Source organism: Eumetopias jubatus, unplaced genomic scaffold (assembly GCF_037043125.1).
Source record: "Eumetopias jubatus isolate StellerSeaLion01/CBP00866 unplaced genomic scaffold, mEumJub1_p1.0 scaffold_4, whole genome shotgun sequence".
Taxonomy (NCBI): domain Eukaryota; kingdom Metazoa; phylum Chordata; class Mammalia; order Carnivora; family Otariidae; genus Eumetopias; species Eumetopias jubatus.
Window position 1 is genome coordinate 64,368,169 of NW_028274810.1, and position 23,813 is coordinate 64,391,981.

Sequence of the window (23,813 nt, forward strand, 5' to 3'; positions counted from 1 at the left end):
TCGCCCCCTCGTCCAACTCCTTATCTATTTGCTCGCCTATTCCTGTGTGTACTCCTGTTTGTACTTGTTGATTTATTTCTTTAGCGTCTTTGTGGAGGACTAGGCAGCTGAGCTGGACAGAAGCCACCTGGACAAGCAAAGCCCTACCTGCGGCTCAAGGTGAGACCTAGGGACCACTGCCCTTTGGCTGAGGAGGGCTGACAGGAGGGGCTGGAGGTGTGAGGGCCAAAGGTGTGAGGGAGGGATGGAGGGCGGTCCTGGACGTGAAGGGCAGGGGGATACTCCTCCTCGAGGGGGCCTCACCGGGCCTCACCGGGCCGGTAGCGCCTGCGCAGGCGCGCATCGAGCTCAGGCAGAAGCCCTGCAGACACCGGCTGCGCCTGGGGCGCACCCCAACCGTTGGGCTCGCGGGCGCGCGGGGGAAGCTCACGACGCACGCGCACCTGCCCTGCGGCCCCTGCGAGGGAAGAGCTCGGGCGAGGGAAGTGTGAGACCGGACGCGCAGGCGCGGTCATGCGTGACGCTGGCGGTTACCGGGCCCGGCACGCGAGAAGCGCGGGCCCCCTCCCGGGCAGTCCCTGGGCGGCGGCGGCGGCGGAGCAGAGCTACGAGTACGGCTCCACGAGGCACCTGCTGCTGTGCGGCCTGGGCGGCATGCTGAGCTGCGGACTGACGCACACGGCCATCGTGCCCCTGCACCTGGTCAAGTGCCGCGTGCAGGTGGACCCCGGCAAGTACAGGGGCATCGTCCGCGGCTTCGGCGTGACGGTGCGCGACGACGGGCTACGCGGCCTGGCCCGAGGCTGGGCCCCAACCCTCCTGGGCTGCTCCCTGCAGGGCCTGTGCAAGTTCGGCCTCTACGAGGTCTTCAAGATCCGCTACACCCAGCTCCTGGGCCCGGAGAAGGCGTACGAGTGGAGAACCAGCCTGTACCTGGCCGCGTCGGCCAGCGCCGATTTCTTCGCCGACGTGAAGCTGGCGCCCATGGAGGCGGGGAAGGTGCGCATCCAGACGCAGCCCGGCTTCGCCTGCACGCTGCGCGCCGCCGCCCCGCGGCTGTACGGCCCCGGAGGGCGCGTGGGCCTTCTACAAGGGCGTGGCGGCGCTGTGGCTGCTGCAGATCCCCTGCGCCATGATGAAGTTCGCCTGCTTCGAGCGCACCGTGGAGGCCCTCTCGAGGTACGTCGTCCCCAGGCCCCAGCGCCAGTGCACCAAGGCCGAGCAGCTGGCCGTCACCTTCGTGGCCGGCTACATCGCCGGCATCTTCTGCGCCGTCGTGTCCCACCCGGCCGACTACATCGTGTACGTTTTGAACAAGGGGAAGGGCAGTACGGCCTTCGGAGTGCTCCACAGACGGGCTTTGCGGTCGTGTGGAAGGGCCTGTTCGCCCGCATCATCATGATCGGCACCCTGACTGCGCTGCAGTGGTTCATCTACAACTCGGTCAAGGTCTATTTCAAGCTGCCTCGCCCTCCGGTCCCCCAAGGCGCCCCCAGCTGAGAAGCAGGAGTAGGCGTGGATTTGTCAGCTCCCGGGGCCATCCTTGGCCCAAGTGTCCAGGCAATGCTAGCGTGTAAAATGTTTTGTTTTCTGGCTTTGGAGAGGTGACGATATGTAGTCCGAGTTCTCTTTAGATGATTGATTCCTTCCTTTTTGGCAATCCAAGAGGATTGCAGCCGTTTCAATTAGGAGTCCAAACCATTATCTTTGGGGAGTTGGCACGGCAGCTTTAACTCAATAGCTTTCCAGCAACTGTAAAGAGAAAATTCTTAACGGGAAGTAATATTAGGTAATTTAGGGTTTCTAGATTGTTTCTCCTCTGATTCACCATTTGGTGGAGATTTACTGAATAGCCTACTAATGAGGTTTGAAGGTCAGCACAACTATATGGGGCAGGGAACAAAGTAAAATTCTGCTACAAGGTATTCACCTCAATAGAAGTCGTGCACCTATTGAATAGATGAAGGACTCATTCCATGTTTCCTGTTCATGTCCATCATAGGTAAAAATTATTAAAAATTAAATTGTGGCTTCTATTGCCTGATAACTTAGAAAGTATTCCCTGTTTTCAAAGAGACATGACATGAGAAGATCTGCATTTTCTCATTTTGCTTTGTCCAATTCTCTTCCTGATGTTGCTGATTAGAACATAGCTCCCTCCAGGAAGTGCTACAATTGGATCAATGTGGAAAGCCAAAATGAGATGAAGGGCAGGCTCTGGGAATAAATATGTAAAAAAAAAGCCTCTGTTCTCTAAAAATTTCTTTTGTACAACTCAGCTTTCAACAGCCATACATCCAAAGAAGATCATACCACCCTGACATTTAAAAACACACACATGAAACCCTGCAATTCCGACTTTTTGTTGAATATTAGAGTGGTTTTGGTGACTTTGGAAGGAAAAATCTCACTTTTAATGTCACAAACGCCATTTACTTAATTTGGTACATGTTTCCATGATCTTTGTGATGGTTGAGGTTCATGAAATTTACTGAAGTTATAAAGGCACATTTTCAGTTTTCTGTAGCCTTCACATCTCTCATTGGGGAAATTATAAAATTAGTGAAACTGTGAATTAGAGATGTTTGTAGAATGTAAGTAGGAAATAAACTTCAATGTGATATTTGCTGTTATTTACACAGCGTTACATGATTGCCTTAAGTTGTATTAAAGCCTGCAGATTTAAAATATGTTGGTATTTTAACTATGTAATAGTAAACTGTTCAGTGGTTAACAGAAGTTAAAATGTCTAAATTTAAGTATATTTGAACTGTCTTGATTGGATAATAAAGAACTTGGAGGAAAAAATCAGAACTTGTGAATGAGCTAGAATCAAATTTATATTTAGTGTTTCTATTTTGTTTGTTATTGGGGAGGATACTATGTATTATTAAGACACTAACTTTCCGGGGCCCCTGGGTAGCTCAGTCGTTAAGCCTCTGCCTTCCGCTCAGGTCATGATCCCAGGGTCTGGGGTTCCAGCCCCGCTTTGGGCTCCCTGCTCCACGGGAAGCCTGCTTCTCCCTCTCCCACTCCTCCTGCTTGTGTTCCCTCTCTCTCTCTCTCTCTCTCTGTCAAATAAAAAAATCTTAAAAAAAAAAAAAAGACACTGACTTTCCTTAAGCAGTTAGTGTCCAGGTTTTTGAAAAGTGAAGTTCTCAATGAAGGAGAATGATAAATTTCAAGGGACTAAGTTGCGCGGGTTCTTTCTTGGAAAGTTTTAAGACAAATATTTCTGTCTAGTGTTGCCTTGTAAAATGTTTGTAGGAAGTTTCTTTGGTCAACAATTTATTAAAGTTCTTTATATCTGTACTGTAATTTAGGGGGGTTGCAAAATCTTTGTGGAGTTTCAGGATACCACTTGTTCTGCTCTGTGGTATTTCTTGATTGTTCTGTTGAGAACACCAGATAATTTCCGCAATATACAGTGTATGCTTAGAGAATTATAATCTAAGGAGAACTCTTTGGCATGATTCTGACTATCGTGGACATGGCCAAGGAAATTTATTTAGTTTGGCTCAGCAGTTTTCATCTTCAGTTCCTAGATTTCTATTCACCTTTTTTTGTTGCTAGTTTACAAATATCTAAGTAAGGGCCACGGTAGCTAACAGTAAAGAATAAAAATTAATTCAAGTAAGGTTAATAAATAAATGAAGGTTAATAAACAAATACATTTAAGTAAGGTAATAAATAAAAGTTAATTAAGTAATTTAATGACTCTTTTACGTTCAAAGTCATTGGGGATTTTTCTTCCTAGTTACTATTCCTTTGGTACAACTTAAACTTCTATTCAGTGTTTTACTTTGTAATTACCGCTCTGTGAAATTATGCAAATCTGTTAGAATTAGAAAATCCATAGTATATGTCTGGTATTGTGAGACTTTTTTTTTTTTTTAAGATTCATTTATTTACCTGAGAGAGCGAGCAAGCGAGCATGTGCATGCACGCAAACGGAGGTGGGAAGGGGGTGGGAAGTGGCAGAGGGAGAGGGAGAGAATCTCAAGCAGACTCCCCACTGAGAGCCGAGTCCAGCGAAGAAGGGCTCAGTCCCCTGACCCTGAGAGCACGACCTGAGCCAGAACCAAGAGTCAGACGCTCAACTGGCTGAGCCACCCACATGCCTTGGAATTGTGAGACCATTTATATGCGTTTTCTCATAATCTCAATACTTGAAGTAGTACATTTTATATATAAAGAAACTGGGACTCAGGAGCTAGGTAACTTTCTCAACATCATATAGCTAATAAGTGATACAGTCTGAGTCAGAGTCCACATTTTCTTCCCTACTCAAGCTCAGCACCTTGACATAACCAATAATTATTCTTTTCATAAACTGCTTTTTATAGTACCTCAAAAATATTTTTTTACATTTCTATTTGTAATAGAAATGTATTATTTGTATATACTATATTCATTTGTATATATTATAAAGTTTTCCTAATTTTGCACTAATGGAAAGTTTGTAACGTGTTTTAGTTGTGAAAAACCTATGGCATAATTGCTTAGAAGTAATCAAACTGCTAAATATTTAAATACATTTAATTTAATATTTAAATCATTTTCCACATCAGGTCAGTGCCTCGGTCCTAACTTGAAAGGACCGATGGTTATAAAAACAGTGTCTGAATTTTTTTTTTTTTTGTAATTTGTGGTACTGCAGTTTCAAGGCTTTATTTTATCACATTTTCTAATTCTTTAATCTTTAGTTCCTACAGCTAAAAAAGCTGGCTTAGGCTATTTATCTTTTCCCCCAGGTGTTGATCAAAGTAGCTTTTTCAAGTATATGAAATTAATTTCATGATAGGGAGCTGTAATCTCATCCATTGATCTGTTCTTTGAGAAGTGAGTAAAGAGTAGGTAAAATCTTGAAAAACAACGGCCATATTTACATGTTAAACCACACTGATAAAGTTTGGAAAGAATCAAGGTATTAATGTTATGAGTATTTTTCCTTGCTGTATAAGTGTGTCTTTAGAAAGTATTTCTTTTGAGCCTTTCAAAGGCAAGAATAAGCACCAAAGTCAGAAGATCACATTTTGATAGGCAGCCATTCAAGTATGGTATGCTTATTCTATGTGCTCTTAAAGATCATTTAAAAAAAAAATCATGAGCAAAGAACTGTTTGAAAGGGAATTTACTTATTTATTTATCTATCTATCTACCTATCTATCTAGTCATTTATTTATTTAAAGTAGGCTCCATGCCCAGTGTGGCGCCCAATGCAGGGCTTAAACTCACGACCCTGAGATCAAGACCTGAGCTGAGATCAAGAGTTGGACGGTTACCTGACTGAGCCACCCAGGCGCCCCTGAAAGGGAATTTAAATTTTATTATTATTTAGAAGGCTTCGTCTTGTTTTTTCTTTTTTATTTTCTTTAAGACTTTTTTAAAAATTTATTCTTTAGAGAGAGAAAGAGCGTGAGCAGGGGGAGGAGCAGAGGTTAGAGGACAAGCAGACTCGGCACTGAGTGTGAAGCCTGACTGAGGGCTCGATCTCACAAGCCCGAGATCATGACCTGAGCCACAGTCAAAAGTCGGTTGCTCAGCTGGCTGAGCCTCCCTGGGCACCACTGTCGTGCTTTTTCTGAATGCTGTATTTGAGTGGGTGGATAAGTAGAGAGAGTTCTAACAATGTAATTATAACTAAGATTTGTGTGTATGTGTGTCTACGTATTTTGAGACCTTCAGTGATAGAGTATCCAAAATTTCAGAGGCAATTTGGTAGTTCTGCCCATGCCCAGCCTATAACACTATTGCTCAACATCTGCCATATGCCAAGTGTTGTGCTAGGCAGAACGGTTGTTGTGATGAGCATAATACATGGTTCCTGCCATTGTGGAGCTTACAGTCCAGTAGGAAAAATAATTTACAGTTCTGCAAAGTGCTACGAAGAAGTACAAGGTGTTTGTAAGATTGTACATCTGATATTTGAGATGAGACCTAGAGGATAAATAGGAGCTAGACTGGCAAAGAGATGGTACATGGCTGTGCACACAGTATGTGCACCTGCCCTGAAGAAAGAGAAAACCTGATGGTTTTAAGGAACTGAAAGAAGTTCATTTTGAATGGAGCCTTGCAGTTGTCGGGGAGGGGGGGGTTATGAAATGAAGTAGGAAAAGTAAACAGGAAGAGGGTCACTCCCAGCTTTGTAGCTCATGTTTAAAAATCTGGGCTCCTTAGAGTGTTCTTACAACCATTGAAAAACCCGTAAGGGCCATAAGCATGGAATGACCTTCAGATTGCTGTGTGGAAAGAAATGGAGTAGAGGGAGAAGAGATCAGTTAAAATGTTGCTGTGATCCAGGTGCGAGAGAGCTTAGGGAAGCCTGGACTAGGCTGGTGCCAACGGGGGTGTTAAAATATCATGAGACGCCAAAAAGTGGAAACAACCCAAATGTCCACTGATGGATAAACAGATAGATAAATTGTGATATATCCATACAATGGAATATTATTCAGCCATAAAAAGGAAAAAAGTACTGATATATGCTACAATGTGAATGAACTTTAAAGACCTTATGCTAACTGAAAAAAACCAGACACAAAAGGTCACATGTTATATGATTTCTTTTCTATAATACATCAACATAGGCAAATCCATACAGATAGAAAGCAGATGAATGGTTACTATGGGTTGGGGTGAAGGGAATGGGAAGTGATCATTTAACGGATGTGGAGGATTTTCCTGGGGCGATAAAAAGTTTTGAAAGCAGCCAGGGCAGTGGTTGAACAACCTGGTGAATACACTAAGTGGCACTTAATTGTATACTTTGAGATGATTAACTGTGTGTTAAATTAATTTCACCTCAATAAAGATATCATGAGGGCGCCTGGGTGGCTCAGTCGTTAAGCGTCTGCCTTCGGCTCAGGTCGTGATCCCAGGGTCCTGGGATCGAGTCCCACATCGGGCTCCCCGCTCCACGGGAAGCCTGCTTTTCCCTCTCCCACTCCCCCTGCTTGTGTTCCCTCTCTCGCTGTCTCTCTCTGTCAAATAAATAAATAAAATCTTTAAAAAAAATAATAATAAAAAATAAAGATATCATGAGATGCTTTATTCATAGTAGCCCCAAAGTGGAAATAACCTAAATGTCCATCAGCTGATGAATGGACTAAAAATGTTGCATATCAGGACACCTGGGTGGCTCAGTCAGTTAGTGTCTGCCTCCAGCTCAGGTCATGATCTCAGGGTCCTGGGCTCGAGCCCCACATCAGGCTCCTTGTTCAGCAGGGAGTCTGCCTCTCCTTCCCCCTCTGCCTGCCACTGCCCCTGCTCGTGCTCTCTCTCATTCTCTGACAAATAAATAAATAAAATCTTTAAAAAAAAGTTGCATATCCATACAATGAAATATTTTCACCATAAAAAGGAATAAAATACTATTTGACATAATAAAATACATGCTACAACATGGATGAAACTTGAAATCATTATTCTAAGTGAAAGAAGCCAGACACAGCCAAATATTGTGTGATTTCATTTGTATGAAATGACCAGAAGAGGCAAACTCATAGAAAGTAGATCAGTGGTTGCCAGGGGCTGGTGTGGGTTTGGAGGGATGGGAGGGAGGAATGGGGAATGACGGCTAATGTGTAAGGGGGAGTTTCTTTTTGATACGATGGAAGTGTTGTGGAATTAGTGGTGATGGTTGCACAATTTTGTGAATATACTAAAAATACTTTAAACAGGTGAATTTCATGGTATGTGAATTATATGTCAATAAAGCTGTTATAAAAAACATTTTGAGACTATTAAATACACCTCAGATACCTTTTTCTTCTTCAAGATATAGCCCTTCTGTCTTTCTCAATCAAGTTAAGACTACGGCTGCAGGGATGGCGACTAGACTTACTGTGGCGATCATTTCGCAGTGTATGCAAATATCGAATCATTATGTTGTACACCGGAAACTAATATGATGTTATATGTCAATTATACTTCAGTCAAACAATAAGAAACCTAGGGTTAAAAAAAAAAAAAAAACAGACTACAGCTGCAAAAGTAAATTGCTAGCTGGTGTCATTGTCAGATTAAATTCCTTATGAGTGAGTAGGGAAAAATCCACTGTGTTGTAAAGGCTGGAAATCACCTCTAAGGAATGAATGATATCTTCATCTCTTAGTGATGCAGAGATCATTCATTTTGGAGAATCACTTCGCAATGTGAGTTGAGCCGCCAACAATTTTGCCCTTTATTGTAAGAAAGAAAGAGAAGCAGATAGCTTTTGAGAAAAGCAGACGTGTGTAAGGTGCAAGAAAATCTCAGTTAACCAAAATGTTCAAGAATTGGTGGTTTTATTTAATTAACTGCAAGGTAACCAAAAATCCTTTTTTATCTTCAATTCTTGATGAACTTTTGTCTATATGTCTGAGTACTTCTTTTTTATAATATGCCGAATATGATGAATGATTCAGGGATTTGGAAAGCCTCGTGTCTATCAGTTATGAAAATCAATGCTTACTGTCTAGCCATAGAAGGTATAAGGCTTTTGGATGAATGTACACTGACCCTATACATAAGTGGATATGGATGTGAGTATGTGTGTGTTTAATCCTCAGTGTTACTTTGAAATCTTGTCATTTGCTTCTTTGCTAAAGCACAGGGAAGGGGAAAATCTGGCTTACTTTAAGATTACTCAGTGAGTGTCTACTATATGATATCACCTCTATTATGCTAGGTACTTTCACAGGTTATCTTAGTGTATCCTAGTTACCTTTGTGTTCTATTAGGTTGTTTCAAAACCTAGTGATTTCATGTGTAAACTGTATGTTGTCCTGGGAGTCATGACAGTGCTCCAAAATGGTAGGCTATATCTAAGGAAATGATATTCCTAAGTTATTATATGTTTAATATATGTCAGTATGTCTATCTCTCCAGCCACAAAGACATAAAACATGTTTTTGGAAAATACTAGTAAAATTTGGTATTCTGGAAAAAGATTCTGTGGGTTGAAAGCGTTCTGCCCCTTCGCAAGGCTGGTAATTCACATACGCGTAATTGTTAGTCTTCAGACATGAATCAGAGCTGCTGACAGGACGATTGTCCGTTTGTAAGAGGGTGGACGGAAACCTGGCAAAGAGCCCCAGTCCTTTCATCTCCATTAAAGTCCACGCTCGGGCCCGTAGTTACATCTTACTCCCAGACATGAGGATTTGTTGCAGCAGTCATTGTCTTAGACCTCAATGTCTCCCCCGACCCTTAGCAAAAATATAAAGCTTTTTTGTTGTGCTAAATCAGTACCGTTCACTTGATTCGTCTGTTGTGTTTGGAAACTTTTGTTCTCTTAGATCATCACCTGTGTCTGATAACTGTTGTTACTAATATTTATAGCAACAATTCACTGGGCCAGGTATTATGCTAACTACTTTACATCCAATGTATCGTGTATTTATAACCATCTTGTGGGGTTAGTACTTGTAAAAGTTAGGATATTTTGGGGGGTTGCAAGCAACACAAAACCCAATACACAACAGGTTAAACAAAAAAGACATTTATTGTTAATGAGAAATCTGGAGATAGGCAAACCGAGTTTGGTTCAATAGATGAGCATTGCTCCGAGGACCTAAGCTCTTTCGGTCCTTCCACTCTGCCATTTTTAATGTGTCAGCGATGCTCCCCCTTGTTCTGAAGGTACAGCTGCTGTCGCACCAAACGTCATGTCTCGGCAACAGCATCCAAATGAAGAAGCAAGTGGGAGAAAGGCCAGAGGGGCTTTCTCTTCACTTGTCTCTCCTATCAGAGAGGAAAATCTTTCTCAGAAGCTTCTGCCAGATTTCCCCTTTGGCCTCATTGGCCAGAATTAGGTCACTTGCTTTCCTGTGGACCCTGCAAACCCATCACTAGTTACAGCATGGGACGACTTAGGTCAGTGCGATGCATCCGCTGGGATTAGGCCCACTGCGAGCCAAACAAATGCGGGATTTGTTGTTGTCGCTGCTGTCAGCAAGGAAGAAGAGTGAACTAGCTCTTGGGCAAGCAGGCCCTGCCCTAATAGCCTCCCCTATTTCACAGATGAGGAAACGGAGGCTCAGAGAGATTAAGTGAGATAAAACCATACTGACAAAACCAGGATTCAAACCAGGGCTGTCTGCCCCCACAGCAGTTTGCTGTCACATCACTTGTTTAGCCTGGAACTTGCTATGAGGCAGAGCTACTATAGATCATATCAAAAGAGATTTATTACTGAAAGTGTCAGAAAAACTGCTTTCTAACAGTGACTAAATCATAATGAAGTCTCAAAGCCAGGAATCTTTGCACAATGGCAATCCACGGATAACAAGATATGATTAGGTATACATTTGCTGTCATGCCCTGAAAAAGAGAAAGTAGGTGAGAAAACACACACAAAGAAACATCTAAAAAGAAAGCAAATGTTTATGATCCTGTTTTGCAGGCATCCTCAGTCTTTTCATTCTGCGCTTTTTCCCCCCTATTGACTTTCCAGAAATGGCCAATTTCTTTCAAATGCTGTATACCGGAAGAATCCAAAGGATTCATCAGATGAACAAATTTCAAAGTGCCACTACCAATTTTTTTCTTTAAGAAATGCATCAAGCATCTGATTCGCTGCTGATAAATTCTCTGTAAGTAGCATTATAATTAAGCACACACAAAACCATTCTGTGTTTCCAAGAATACAGCTGGGCTGGCACTGAATTGGCGATAGGGCATGGGCACCGAGCGGGAGGGTTCCATTGCATCTCAACTACCATGTACCTTCTTTGTGTGAGGACCAAGCCGTCTCCGCCTGCCCGCCCCGCCCCAACACCCTCTGAATCTCGGGCCATTGCCCATTCACCCCGTGTCCATCACTGAGATGGTTTATTGGGCACCTTCACTGGGTCTTGAGACAGGCTGTCCCGCTTCCAAGCACTGGTCAGAAAAAATGCCAGGAAACCAAAGTGGTGCACCTCTCCCAGCACGACTCCCTTCCATCCCCAGACTGGTAGACCCGGCCCTTGGAAATGAGACAACAGTATGCAGCCAAACTGGGGAGAGAGAGAGGCAGTGAGGGGGTGGGGGTGGCAGGGAAGGGCTGAGTGAGGAGACCAGGCTCCCAAACCTGGCTTCACCAGTGCTGGCCCATGTGGCTTTGGCAAGTTACCTTACCTCGGGCTCCCCAAGCCTCGGTTTCCTCCCAGGTGAAATGGGGAACCACAGCACCTACGTTGAAGACTGTGAGAATTCACAATAATTTATGTAAAACACATGGTATAAAATAAAAGCTCACTATATTATTATTATATTATATTATGACTACCAGCTCCTTAGGAAACATTGAAGTCTGTTAGCATAGAGAAATGTAGCCTGTGTAGTTATTGTTCTTACAGCTGTTCTTGGATATATACAAGAAATATTTGCTTTAATTTTTAATGCATCATAAAGTACATAACCCTTTGTGGGAAATGCAGCATATAGGAAAATGAAAAGCGAGTAACCTGGGGGTGTTGTGTGTACAAAAGCCAACAGTGGCAACCCCATCTCTCCCTGGCTTCTATGCAAACAGTTTCCTTTACAAATGTGTTTTTGGTATGCAAATCACTCTATGCAGATTTCTGTGTGCAAAATACAGCATAGAAAAATGGCCCTCTTGCCAAGGAAATAAGGAGATGTTGGCTGCCATCAAATGAATTAGCAGCAAATTTTAGATTTCTTTTCCTACTGCTCTTTCTAACAATGTGTGGGGTGAGCGTATTTTTGGCACATTAAACTGAACTATTTTGGCTTTCAATTGTGTGTTCTTGTGATAAAAGTGCGCTTATTGAAGCCTGTAACTACTTTTTGAAGCCATAATAATGTTTGGTGGTATTTAATTTAGCATTTCACAACAGCGTGCCACCTCCAATTAGTAAAGGTGCCTGTTCGAAAGTCACAGATGGCTTCCCAGCGCAGGTTAGGCTGATGGTCTCCGTTACTTCCTACTTTTCTGTGAAGATTTGTGCTTATTAACAGATTCAAGTTTATGTTTTGGAAACGTTTTCCTCATAATTAATGTATGTCTTAGGAAGTGAAAGGAATACACTTAATATTAAAATCATCCTTTTCTAAGGATGGGAAGATGGGACGCTAGCTCTTATTTCGCAAGGCAATATTTTACCATCCAGGCAGGTAATAATACATCTTTTGCTGGTGTTCCTTACGATTTTCAGTCTTTTCCTCTTGGCTCCTCTTGGGAGGAAAAACTTTGTCAGAGGTCATTTGTAACAAAGGGTGCTTTGTTTTTCTCAATCACGTTCAGGGGAAACAGCACCTGTCAGTCAGTGGCCCACCATGCTTGCCCTCTCAATTCGCCTTCCCTTTCTCTTCCACCCAAGCATTTTTGCTAGTTTTGGATGTTTCGTATTTGCCAAATGAGACACTCACTAATTTTACAAAAACAAAGCTTAAATTGGAGACATTTTTCTTTTTTTTTAAGATTTTATTTATTTATTTGACAGAGAGACACAGCGAAAGGGAGAGAGAGAGAGAGAGAGAGAGAGAGAACACAAGCAGGGGGAGTGGGAGAGGGAGAAGCAGGCTCCCTGCTGAGATGCGGGGCTTGTTCCCAGGACCCTGGGATCATGACCTGAGCCGAAGGCAGACGCTTAATGACTGAGCCACCCAGGTGCCCTGGAGGCATTTTTCAAAACAAAGTACCTCATCTGGGAGAGAAGGACAAGTTAGCTTTCTTCTATCGGACATGCGGAATGGCTGCAAAAGAGGGAGGAGAATAATAGCATCATTCACTCCTTTACTCATTTATGCACGCATGCATTCATTCATTCATTCACCATCATGCTTAGCGTGGGTCAGGCATTACCGGAGGCACAGGAACACAAACCGGAAACTGGTCACAACCATTGCGGGGTTCACTGTCTATCAGGGAAAGCAGATGTAGAAACAAACTCGCACTGATGTCCCAACAGAAGTATGTACATCGTACAAAGGCGGGATCATTAGCTCCATCACGCCTGTAGTGAGGAAAGATTTTGGAGGAGTTACATCTATGAGATGTTTTGAAGAACAAATAGGTATCTCCAGGTGGGTAGGGGTGTGTGGGGGGAGAGAGCACCTAAGGCAGAGGAAATAGTAAGTACCAAAGGCACAGGGGCCTGAACCAGGAGAGAGGGTGGGGAAGTTTTTCATCGGACAAATTTCTTTGGCCTAAGAACAGAGAACAGGAGAAGGATGGGAAATAGTCTCAGTATCTCATGTATTTGCTTCCCCTTTTGTATTTCTACTCCATGTTAGGTCACCTTATAGCGTGTCCAAACTATTGTCATAGCTTGTAACTGATCTTGTTGCCCTCAGCTTCTTCCCCTACTAATATGTAAGAATACTTCAAAAGCCCCTGCAGTGTTCATCCTTACCCCTGCACACACACACACACACACACACACACACACACACACACACACACACCACTGTGGGATAAAGTCTGAGCACCTTACCCAGAGCATTTGAGGCTTGTCACGAGTCGACCCCACTCCCTTCCACGTCACTAGCATTGATCGCTTCCTGCTCCACAGGCCCTAAGCCTGGCCTGCCGACTTCTAGCTCCCTCCTTTGCCCATGTCAGTCCCACTGACCAGGCTGTCCGTCCCTCACTGATCTTCACTTCAGTCCTTTAAGATTTAGCTCAGGTGCCCTTTATCCGTGAGGGATTGGCTCCATCATCCTGTCTGCCAGCGTGGTGTCAGGGACTAAACAAAGGCTTTGGGGTCCCAAGACGTGGGCTTCAATCTTGGCTTTGGCTTTAGACAAGCTTCTGAGACTCAGTTTTCCCACCCATAGAAGATGACTGCCTACCTTGTACTGTTGTTCTCGGATTATTAACAGAGAATGTTTATTAAGTGCCTGACACGCAGCCAGTCCTTGGACATTCAAGCTATTATTATTGTTATAATAATTTAACCTCTTTGTGAAATTCAGGCCCTAGTAACCACCTTTCTAACTTGCTATGAGGATTATACAAACTGATGAGTAGGCAACTCCTGTAAACTGAAAAGCCTTTTAGATAAAGCTAATTATTATTGGTATCTCTACTAACATATTCATAATTTTTTCATTCATCCATCCACTTATTCATTTAACATTTATTAAAAATTCCCAATATTTGGTACATCCTGAGCCCAGCATGGGGGATATCAAGATGACTTTGAAATGCTCCCAAAGAGCCTCATGGGAGAATCAGACAGGGAGGCAGTCAAGTCTAAAACCAGGTGGGGAACACTGTGACCAAGGTAGGTCCTGCAGCATATGGGAAGGCTTAGGGATGAGTTCTAGAACCATAGCCCCGTGCTTAGGTCTGGAAGGATGTGGTGAGGGGGAGAAGGGTGTGGAGGGAACTGGGAGCTGGGTCAGCCTGCCTGAGGGGGTGTGAGACTGCTTAGGGTGTTGGGAATCTGCAGTGGGGGCTAAGGAGCTGGGTCTGGGGCTATGGGTTAGAGAGGAGAGTGGGGTGAGGCGGGGTGGACCTAGGGAAATTGTGGCAGGACCAGAGGTCGAACAGGCAACCCTGGCCTGGGGTGAAGGTTCTCTGTGCTTGTGTGCAGGGGTGGTACAAAGGGTCCCATGGTCCCAGCCAGACTGAAAGTTCCTTGAAGGCAGAGATCAGAATCAGTCCCTCTTATTCCTCCACATTTCTCAGGGTCTGGCCTGTGGGCCATAGTGCTGAGCAGTGAGTCTGAAGGGCGGACCATGATGGGAAGTTCTAAAGGGCAGCAAGGACTGCCACCCCAGCCACTAGCCCGGCTGTGCCCCCTGAGTCCCCAAATCCTCCTTCCTGGCACTGACTGGCAGGGTGTTGTGTTTTTGCCAAGGAGTTACAACATCCATAATGTCATAATGCAAGTTAACAGGAAAATAGGGTTTGTGTTACAGACTTTCACTTTGAGTCAATTTTGCTGAAATGCATATAGTTACGAACTGAAGGCCAGTCTGCCAAAAGGCTTTCAAGTTGCAGGGAATGATTCCCTGTAACCGTGATTCCCTTTAAAGTCTGCGGGACAAGGCCAACAGCCATGTAGGTGTTAAAATAAACACTAACTTGTTGATCGCAAAACAGGCTATAGGGTACTGATTATAAATTGGTAGAAGTTGCAGGTTAATGGCCTTTTTTCCCTTCCATATGTGGAAAAATAAGCACAGAACAGAAACACCCTCTATCCAAATAGGAGGAACGCAGTCAGGTCTGGTACTATGTTACTACCACCCTCTGAAGTAACGTTTTGAAAATAAACACTTGAAAGTCTGCCCGGATTGTTGTAATCTTATTAATCTAACAAAGAGACTCAGTAACCGCCTCAGCCAGGGGGATCTGTGTTTACCATGTAATTTGCAACAAGCTGATAAACACACCCCTGCCCCACTTGCAGAAAAGTCTCCTGTTCCTTGCAAGGAAGGGTTGGCAGAAAAAATAGTAATAAAAGATTAGAGACCCAAAAACCATGGTTTAGGTCCTGGGTAAATGTTTGTCATCTCCTTACCACCACCCCCCATCCCGGCCTCCCAGCCCCCTGCCATCTTCAAGTTCAGAGGTATGGTGTGTCATTTCTCCTGGCCTTGCCTTCCTAGGGGCTCTGTCATGATGCTTCTGGCCCTTCTGGGCAAGTCTACCAAGTTCTTCCTATGAGGGATATCTGCCCTGGGGTCTTGTTGGTCAACTCTGGAGTCATTCTGGATTCTGCGATGGATTTTTAGGGCTGTCTTCTCTCCCTAGTCTGAGGGAGGTCCAGAGGGCTGTGCGCCCTCCCTGTGGTCTCTAGCGGGCATGGTATTTGACAGCACCATGGAGCACGGCTCCTCTAAGAGTTCTCGTTTGCAAACCACAGGACGACCTCTGGCTAACTCAGCAGAAAAGGAATTTATTGCAAGAGCAGGGGCAGGAGCCGAGGAGGTTAGACAGCCAGGGCTATGCCAAGTTACCACAGGGACAGTCCAGCCGCCCCAGCATATGGACCCAGCCATCCCTTCCTCATGCCTACCAGCTCTTCAAATCATGCCCAAGTATGGTCCAGCGCCTCTATCTCACTCGCTCGGGATGAAAACCCCAGGAGGGGCGCATGTGTTTGGCTGCCCCAGGCCCACCTTCTTGCCTCCTCCAGGCAAAGTAAGCCCTGCCTCCACCAGGACCCACACAAGAGGAGATTTGAATGTTGGGTAGTTAAAAGAGGAAAAATGTCCACTTCACTCATCCTGATAATAGGAGCTAACATTTACAGAGCACTGTGCCATGCACTAAAAGGGAGGAACTCATGCAGTCCTTACCACAAGCCTGTGAGATGGGGCTTCATTTTACAGATGAGAAACTGAGGCACAAGAAACTGAGTAGCATGGTCAAGGTCATGCAGTTAGGAAGTGACAGAACTGTGAGTCAAGCTTCACCATCAGGGTTTAGACGGAGGTCAGTTATTATCTGCAGAGGCTCTGGAAGCCACAGGTAAACCACACATGAGCCTTTCTCATATTAGCCAGCTCCCCCACTTTCCATCACTAGCCTTCTCTCCTTCTTTCTGCCCTGTTTTGCTTTGCTTCCAGGCCCGCCCCATCCATTGTCCATCTGGGGTCTCGCCTCGGCCCTCACTCTCCCCCACATCTGTCTGTACAGCGCCCCTCCTGGCTCCAAAGAGTCTGTGGCCCAAATCGAAAATGCACCAGGATGCAAAATGCCCGGATTCATTCTAGATGATAAATCCCTCCACTATATTTTAAAAAGTGTTTGTCCTTAGGAGCATCTGTTCCAGGATCTGAATCATGAAAATAAATGAGTATATTAACATTTACAAATCTAATGTTTCTAAGGTTTTTCTTTTTGTTAATGTCTTATCAATCTGTGATTATAACATGGATAGCAATAGAATTTGACATTTCGGGATTTCTGTTTTTTTTAACTGGCATGTTTGGAATCTGGTACATGGAAGGCACCTAATCAATACTTGCTGCATTAAGGAGTGAGAACCAGTGGCTTGTCACTCTGGTAATTAGAGCCTTTCTTGAAAGATTGACATTTTTTTTGTGTGAGCCTGTTACAAACAAAGCCTCATTTTCAGTCTTAAAGTATCCTAATTTTTTAGTCCTTTATTGATTTCCCTGTTTCTTACCTCCTTTTCATGACTGATTACCTCCATTTGCACTGTTGGAAAGGGCTTGTTGTTTTTGGAAGTAATTTTCGTTCTCTGCCCCCCACAACACACACACACAGCATGAGAGAATTCTTCGTGTTCCATGCCGTTACTGAAATCTAAACACGGCAATTTCGATTCTGAATCTATCAGGCAGGACTATGTGTGTGAGTTCGTCTTCTTCTGCACAGCCCATATCCCACTGTGATTTATCAGCAAGATGTAATAATTATCCGTAATTGTAGTGGGCATGACAGTCAGATAAAGTCTGAACATTAAACCTGTCCTTCTAAAAACAAAAGATATACCGCCACTATGTCTTTGGCGGGCCCGAGTTGTAGTTAAAGGTCCCCGACAAGCTCCTTAAACTCAACTCTGAGTCAAGTTTCTAAAATGATAATGGGCCTTTAAAATAAATGTGTTTTGAATAAAAAAAAGTAATTTAAGGTTTAAGACTCCAGGAGTGCTGCAGCTGGCTGGCTCGGTCAGTAGAACATGCGACTCTAGATCTCGGGTTGTAAGTTCGAGTCCCACGTTGGGTGTAGAGATTACTTAAAAATGCAGTCTTGAGAGAGAGAGAGAGAGACTCCAGGAGTGATACAAAAAGGAAGGGAAAGGCCTCAAGACGCCTTTTCCTAAATCAGAATGATTGAATTTGTTTCCACCAGCTTGATCCTTTCCTGAAGGCGGTGAACCAGAGTGCATCCAGTCACCCTCAAACATCTCATCCATCTCCTGCCACAAAAATGAATCAACGTTCCATCCAGACCCTTATCCTACTTCCCCTCAGCCAGAGCACCTGCCAGGCTGCATTAGAAATGCCAGCACAGATGGAAGTCCACACACTCCGGGGTTGGGGGGGGGGGGCGGGAGGAGAGCAGGAGCCCCCACCACCTCTCCTCCTAGACACGTCTGGCTCACACTCCCTCCGGCGGGGACGTGTCCTTTCCCACTGTCAGCAGCAGAGCTGCCGGACAGATGTGTGCGTGGTCAGCCGACAGAGATGCTGCCACGGTGGGAAGCTGCTGGGACGTGCTGATGCAGGGGGTGGGTGCTGGTCCCTCGGCGGCTTCCAGACAGGCCTTGCCGCTGGTTGCTTAGGGGGCTCGTCTCTCCCAAGGGTCTAAATTCCATAAAAGCATTTCCTTAAAACTTCTCTAAGGTTGACGCCTGGCCCTGGCCCATCAGGGTGAATTTTTAGCATGTGGTACATCCACTGAAATGGCCAGGGCCCCAAAGCCGCCATCTTTTTTCTGCCTGGACAGTGGCTGAGAGTCTCCTGAGGTCCCTGGGGCTCCTTGTGGGGCAGGCGGATCTGGAGGCAGATTCCAGCACAGCCACCAGGGCAAGCTTCCTAAGCAAATATGAGCCTCCCTCCCTTCACCAGGAAAGTGGGGATCGTAATGCCCACCTCCATGGGTTGTCGTGAGGCTCGCAAGTGCATAAGCATGGCGCCCCGCATCTCTAGCTGCCCCGTTCACTGGACTTATATGTGGTCAAGATCTATAAGACGGCCATCCATGTGGCATTTAAGAGACTGTCCTGAGGTCCGAAACAGTGATGAGCCACAAGGGACTCCCAAGCACACAAGACTCTCCTTCCATTGAGCTCCCCAACAGTATTTAGACTCCCACCTCGGCCTGGGGACGTGGGCAGAAATCCCCCGTGGGTTTCCTTAGCTTGTCTGTGACAGGGCTTGCCAAATCCCCTACAAGGGCTTCTCTTGAAGGCACTTGCCTCTCCTCTTGCGGGTACTCCCTTCATAGTTGGCCTTAATGACTTCAAAGAGCCAGAAGGGACCAGATTGACCATCTGGCTCCCAGATGGGGTAATGGAGGGCCATGGCAGAGTTGGGTGATATCCCCGGACTCCCGGCCCAGTGCTCCTTCTGTTCCCCATGCTGCCCCGGGCCAGCACGTCCTGAAGTGGAGTTGCCAGGGAGACACTGTTCAGATGCGCCACTCCAGCTGCCCCAGCAACACAGCCAGCCTAGCGCTGGCAGGAAGGTGGGCGGCAAAAGCTGTGCTTGGAGCAACTGTTTTGGGGTCTGGCCGCTGTTGATTGGGGAGCCTCCTAGAAAGTCGGACACGAGTCATCCTGGCACCACTGTCTAGAGACTGACATGACTTTCTCCTGTGGCTGTCTTCAGATCCTGCACGGTTTATGCCCCAGGAGTGCACCCTGGCCCCTCCTCTCCTTGCCAGGCCCAGACTCCGCCCACAAACATGGGCCCCCATCCTTCCCCCACCCTGCTGGCAAACCCACCCCAAGGACAATCCTGCAGCCCCCCTCCTCTGTGCCTACCCAGGCTGCTGAGCGCTGCCGGCTTCTCAGCACCGCTGGGCTGTTCCCAACTGTCATTCTCCCGGTTCCAGTCCACCCGCAGCTCAGCCCCTTGCTCCTCTCCTGAGCCCCCTGCCTACTCACCACCGTCTCCTGGCTCCAGCTCTCTCTCAGGGGAATCTCAGCCTCCATGTTCTCTAAGCTCCGGCACCACCAGCCGACCCCCACTCCCCCTGTTCCTCGTACCTGGGAGTCGCCCCTGATTCCACTCTCCCTTCCCTCAGGTTGTCCACCCCGCTTCTTGACAGGCTGGCTACCTTCTCTCACTTCCCATGGTCACTATCATCCTGCCCCCAGCCTGGCCCCCTCATTCAGTCCTTCTCCAACACTGAATAGGTTAGCTGTCCAAGTCAGATTCCCTCCCAATCCATGACTCTCAGGGCTCCCCTGGCCTCCTGGGTGGGGCCTACCCCCGAATTTGGCAATTCATCCATGGCGCTCTGTGATCTGGTGTCTGTCAGTCACTCTAGCCACGTCCTTCCCCTCTATCTTTCCTACTTCCTGGGCCTTCTCCGTGCCGGTCCCCTGCCTGCGGCCCTACCTCCCCTCCCAGCCCCCTTCTTAGGGGCTGACTCCTTGCCATCCTTCCAGACTCAACTCCTTTGCATCACCACCTCCTGGGGCAATCCCCAGCCTCTGGGTTAAGGCTACAGCTCCCGATCAGCCCTCTGTCCAGCCTGGATCACAAGCTGCTGCTGTGTGTTTATACATGCGTCTGCCACAAAGCTGGAGTGTCCTTCCCAGGCAGCAGGCATTATCCATTCGCCTCTGGGCCCCCCAGCCTGGCACAAGGGGAAATTATCGGAGATCCCTGGGGTCTCCTACAACCAGTAACTGACTTGTGATGGGGCTCAGGTGGGAATGTGAATAACGTGTCCTGTTTACGTGGAAGGACCACATCTCCAACTTCACCTTCACCCTCTCTCAGCTCTGATGCCCAGAACGGGGCTACAGGGCCAAACAGTCCCAGCTCCCAGTACTGACTCGACCAGTTACTAGTCCGGGGACTTGGGACAACCTCTCTGAGCCTTAGCTTTCCCATGTGTAAAATGGGGATGCTAATGCTTGCCTCATAAGGTTCTGATAAAAAATGAAATGAGGGGATGCAAATAAGGGCCTGGTAGAGGGCCTGCACATAGTAGACACTTAAAAGTGGGAGTTACTCTCCCAGTGGTCTTTTTAGTAAACATGTATTAAATTAAGTATGATAGGCCTGAGTCCACTAGGATGTACTATTGCATGGAGGGAGCATTGGGAAAGGAACAAAAAGGCACCAGTTCTACCTATGTCACCAAACCAATGTCCTCATTGGTTTAAAAGGGGGGGGGGGGGCGGGATTGGTTAAAATGGGAACTAAATTCCCTCCCAGCCCATAGATTGTCAGATCCTAAGATCCTTTGATTCTACAATTTCATGAACTACCATAGGAAGCCTGAGGCCCTACTGTGGTTTTTAGGGCAAATGCATCCAGAAATTCTACTGAAGGGCAAACAACCAGCATTGGAAGGCCAAGTCAGTGGGTAAGTCCCTACCTGCAAACATTTCCATCCACATGAGAAGGTGACTTTCCTTCTGAAGGGTTCAGAGGCAATAATGCTCAAAACAGCCACTTTGTGAATCTCAACAATGCTCAGCATTCCAGCAATCACTGTGAATGGCTGGCAGGAGCTTACGTCTGCAAAATGCAACCTTCTAGATGAAATTTGCAGAGAAATAGAGGCTTTAGACATTACAGTGTTTTCAAATATCATTATTACTGTTCTATAAATATCCCACACCCACTGTGTATCAGGTGCCACATGGGAAATATTGGATTCAGTTGGAGATTTTCTTGAAAGACTCATAACAGTACCATATGCCAGTCATCTTGGATAATATTTACGTACATGCTGCAGAAGCAAAGATTAGCTGTGTCAATACGTATAGAAAAACCCCACAAAAGAGAGTCTGTGGGGTGTGTATTATCACACTTATGATCAAAAACATTTGCCTAATTTGTTCTCTTCTTTAAGAGCTGTTTCACCAATAAACTACAGAAAGGTTGGAGGAGTGAAGAATTAATACAACAATAATCCAGGGGAAATTATCGGAGATCCCTGGGGTCTCCTACTACCAGTGATTCAGAATCTCTGCAGTTAAACCAAGCAGTTCCAGAGCTGTGAACAGCAATTAACCCTTCCATTTGCTTTTAACTACTGGGATTCAAACACTGTCCATTCCTTTTCAATGGTCCTTGCCAGCAGACCAAAGGGGAAATTGCTTGGAGGCAAGAAAGTTTTTGCATAGGAGACATGCAAGAGGAGAAGCTATTCCTACTAATATGATTCCCAGTGCAAATTTGCACAAAAGCACTGTGCAAACAACCAGTCAGCTACTTTAGTAGGTAGGTGCTATGGACTGAATTGTGGGCTCCCCTCTTCCTATGTTAGAGCTCTAACCCCCAGTGTGATGGAATTTGGAGATGGAGCCTTTGGGACGTAATTAGGTTTCAATGAGGCCATGAGGGAGGGGCCCCATGATGGGATCAGCGCCCTCTTGAGAAGCAACAGCAGAGAGCTTGCTTCCTCTCTCTCTGTGCCATGGGAGGACAGAATGAGAAGGGGTCCTCTACAAGCCAGGAAGAGTGCACTCACCAGAACTTGACCCCATTGGCACCCTGCTCTTGGACTTCAGTCTCCAGAACTGCAAGAGAATAAACTGTTGTTTAAGGCCCCAGTCTGTGGTATTTTGTCATGGTAGCCCAAGCAGACTACTACATTGGGATTCCTACACTCTGAACTTTCATCTTAGACAGTGATGAGATCAAAATTCAGGGTTGCTTTAAGCAAAGGGACACACTCAAGCGGCCATGTAGGCGGGGAGGGGGGGTTACTGCCTTTGCCAAGCAGGTGAGGGCAGGTGTCGCTGGCTCCTGGTTCCTCAGAGCTGGTTATTGACTGAGAGGAAGTGTGACTATCTGTTCGGGAATCAGTCCCAAGCTAAAAATATTAAATTGTTTCATTATTTGGAGAACAGAGCAGTACTAAACGGCCTAATGCCAGCAAATGGTTTGAAACTGAGAAACACTATTGTGGAACCCAGGCGGGTGGAGGGCAGGGAGAGGAAAGAACTTAGTTTACTGTGAATTGCATTTCCCTTTACTGCACAGTTTTATTTTTAATTGCAAAGTGTCTGGTTGAGCAGTTATTACTGGAATTTATTTTTGTAATAAAAGCCCTTTGTTAAATCACAGTTATTAACAGTGACATGAACTGGATTTTGCTGTAATAAGATGCTGAAGTGCTTTTAAAATTGGGAAAAACAAAACCAAACCTCTGCAGCCCACCCCAAATCTTACTATGAGTGTGAGGCAGAAAAAAAACAAACAAAAAACAAAACAAAACAAAACAAAAAAAACAGTGACCTAATTGTATTATCTGAGAATTCTTGGACTACTTGTGTTGAGCGTGCTGCGGGCTTGGCTGGCTTCCGAGCCTGGTGTTCGGGATTCGGCTCGCCCTCAAATGGCTGTGTGACCTAGGACAAGTCCCTTCCCCTCTCTGGGCCTTGGCTTCCTCCTCTGTTCAAAACCAAAACAAACACACAAGGAGGCTGGATCCTTCTGCTGTGACATTTTCCTCAGGAATTTGAGCCCACTCAACAGCAGGCAGCTCTGAAAGATTAATTCCCAGACCTGGCACAAAATGAAGGGTTAGGGACAAAATTGAAACATAAAAACCATTCACTCACCCAGGTGTGGAAACGCCAGTTTGTCACCATTATTATCTTGTCCTTCACTTCATGCTGGTGGCTGGTGGGGGGTTGGCAGGAAGGGTGTCCAAAGCCATGTGTGGGAAGCTCCAGGTCATGGGAAGGAGGGCCCAGGCCAAGGCCTGCAGGGAAGCCGGCACAAGAGTGACCTGGGGGAGCAGGCGGTTCAGAGGTGCATCTTGGGCTGCTTACCTGGGGGCTAGACGAGGATTCTGTGCTCCTGGCAGGGCTGGGCGGGTGTCTGGAGGAGCCCACAGCACCACGTGCTGACTCCTCCATCCCAACCGGAGCCCGCTCATGGCAGTCATGGAGGCCAGCCGGGAAGCAGACAGGAGAGGCTCCAGCAGCCCTCCCACCCAGCAGGGCTGGTGAATGCCAGGGTTTGGCGGGGCTATATTAGTTTGCTCGAGCTACCATCACAAGGTACCACAGGCTTGGTAGCTTAAACAACAGAACCTTGTTTTCTTATAGTTCTAGAGGCTAGAAGTCCAAGATGCGGGTGTTGGCAGGGCTCATTTCTTCGGAGGCTCCTCTCCTTGGCTTGTAGATGCTCATTTTCTCCTGTCTTTACATGGTCTTCCCGCCACCTTTGTCCCAATATCCTCTTCTAAGGCGGATTAGGGC

General features: G+C 46.0%; 1 pseudogene; it reads left to right on the plus strand.

Annotated features, from left to right (window-relative positions):
- The first annotated feature begins 513 nt into the window (after positions 1-513).
- LOC114212082 (solute carrier family 25 member 3 pseudogene) lies at positions 514-1,500 on the plus strand (annotated as a pseudogene).
- The last annotated feature ends 22,313 nt before the right edge of the window (positions 1,501-23,813 follow it).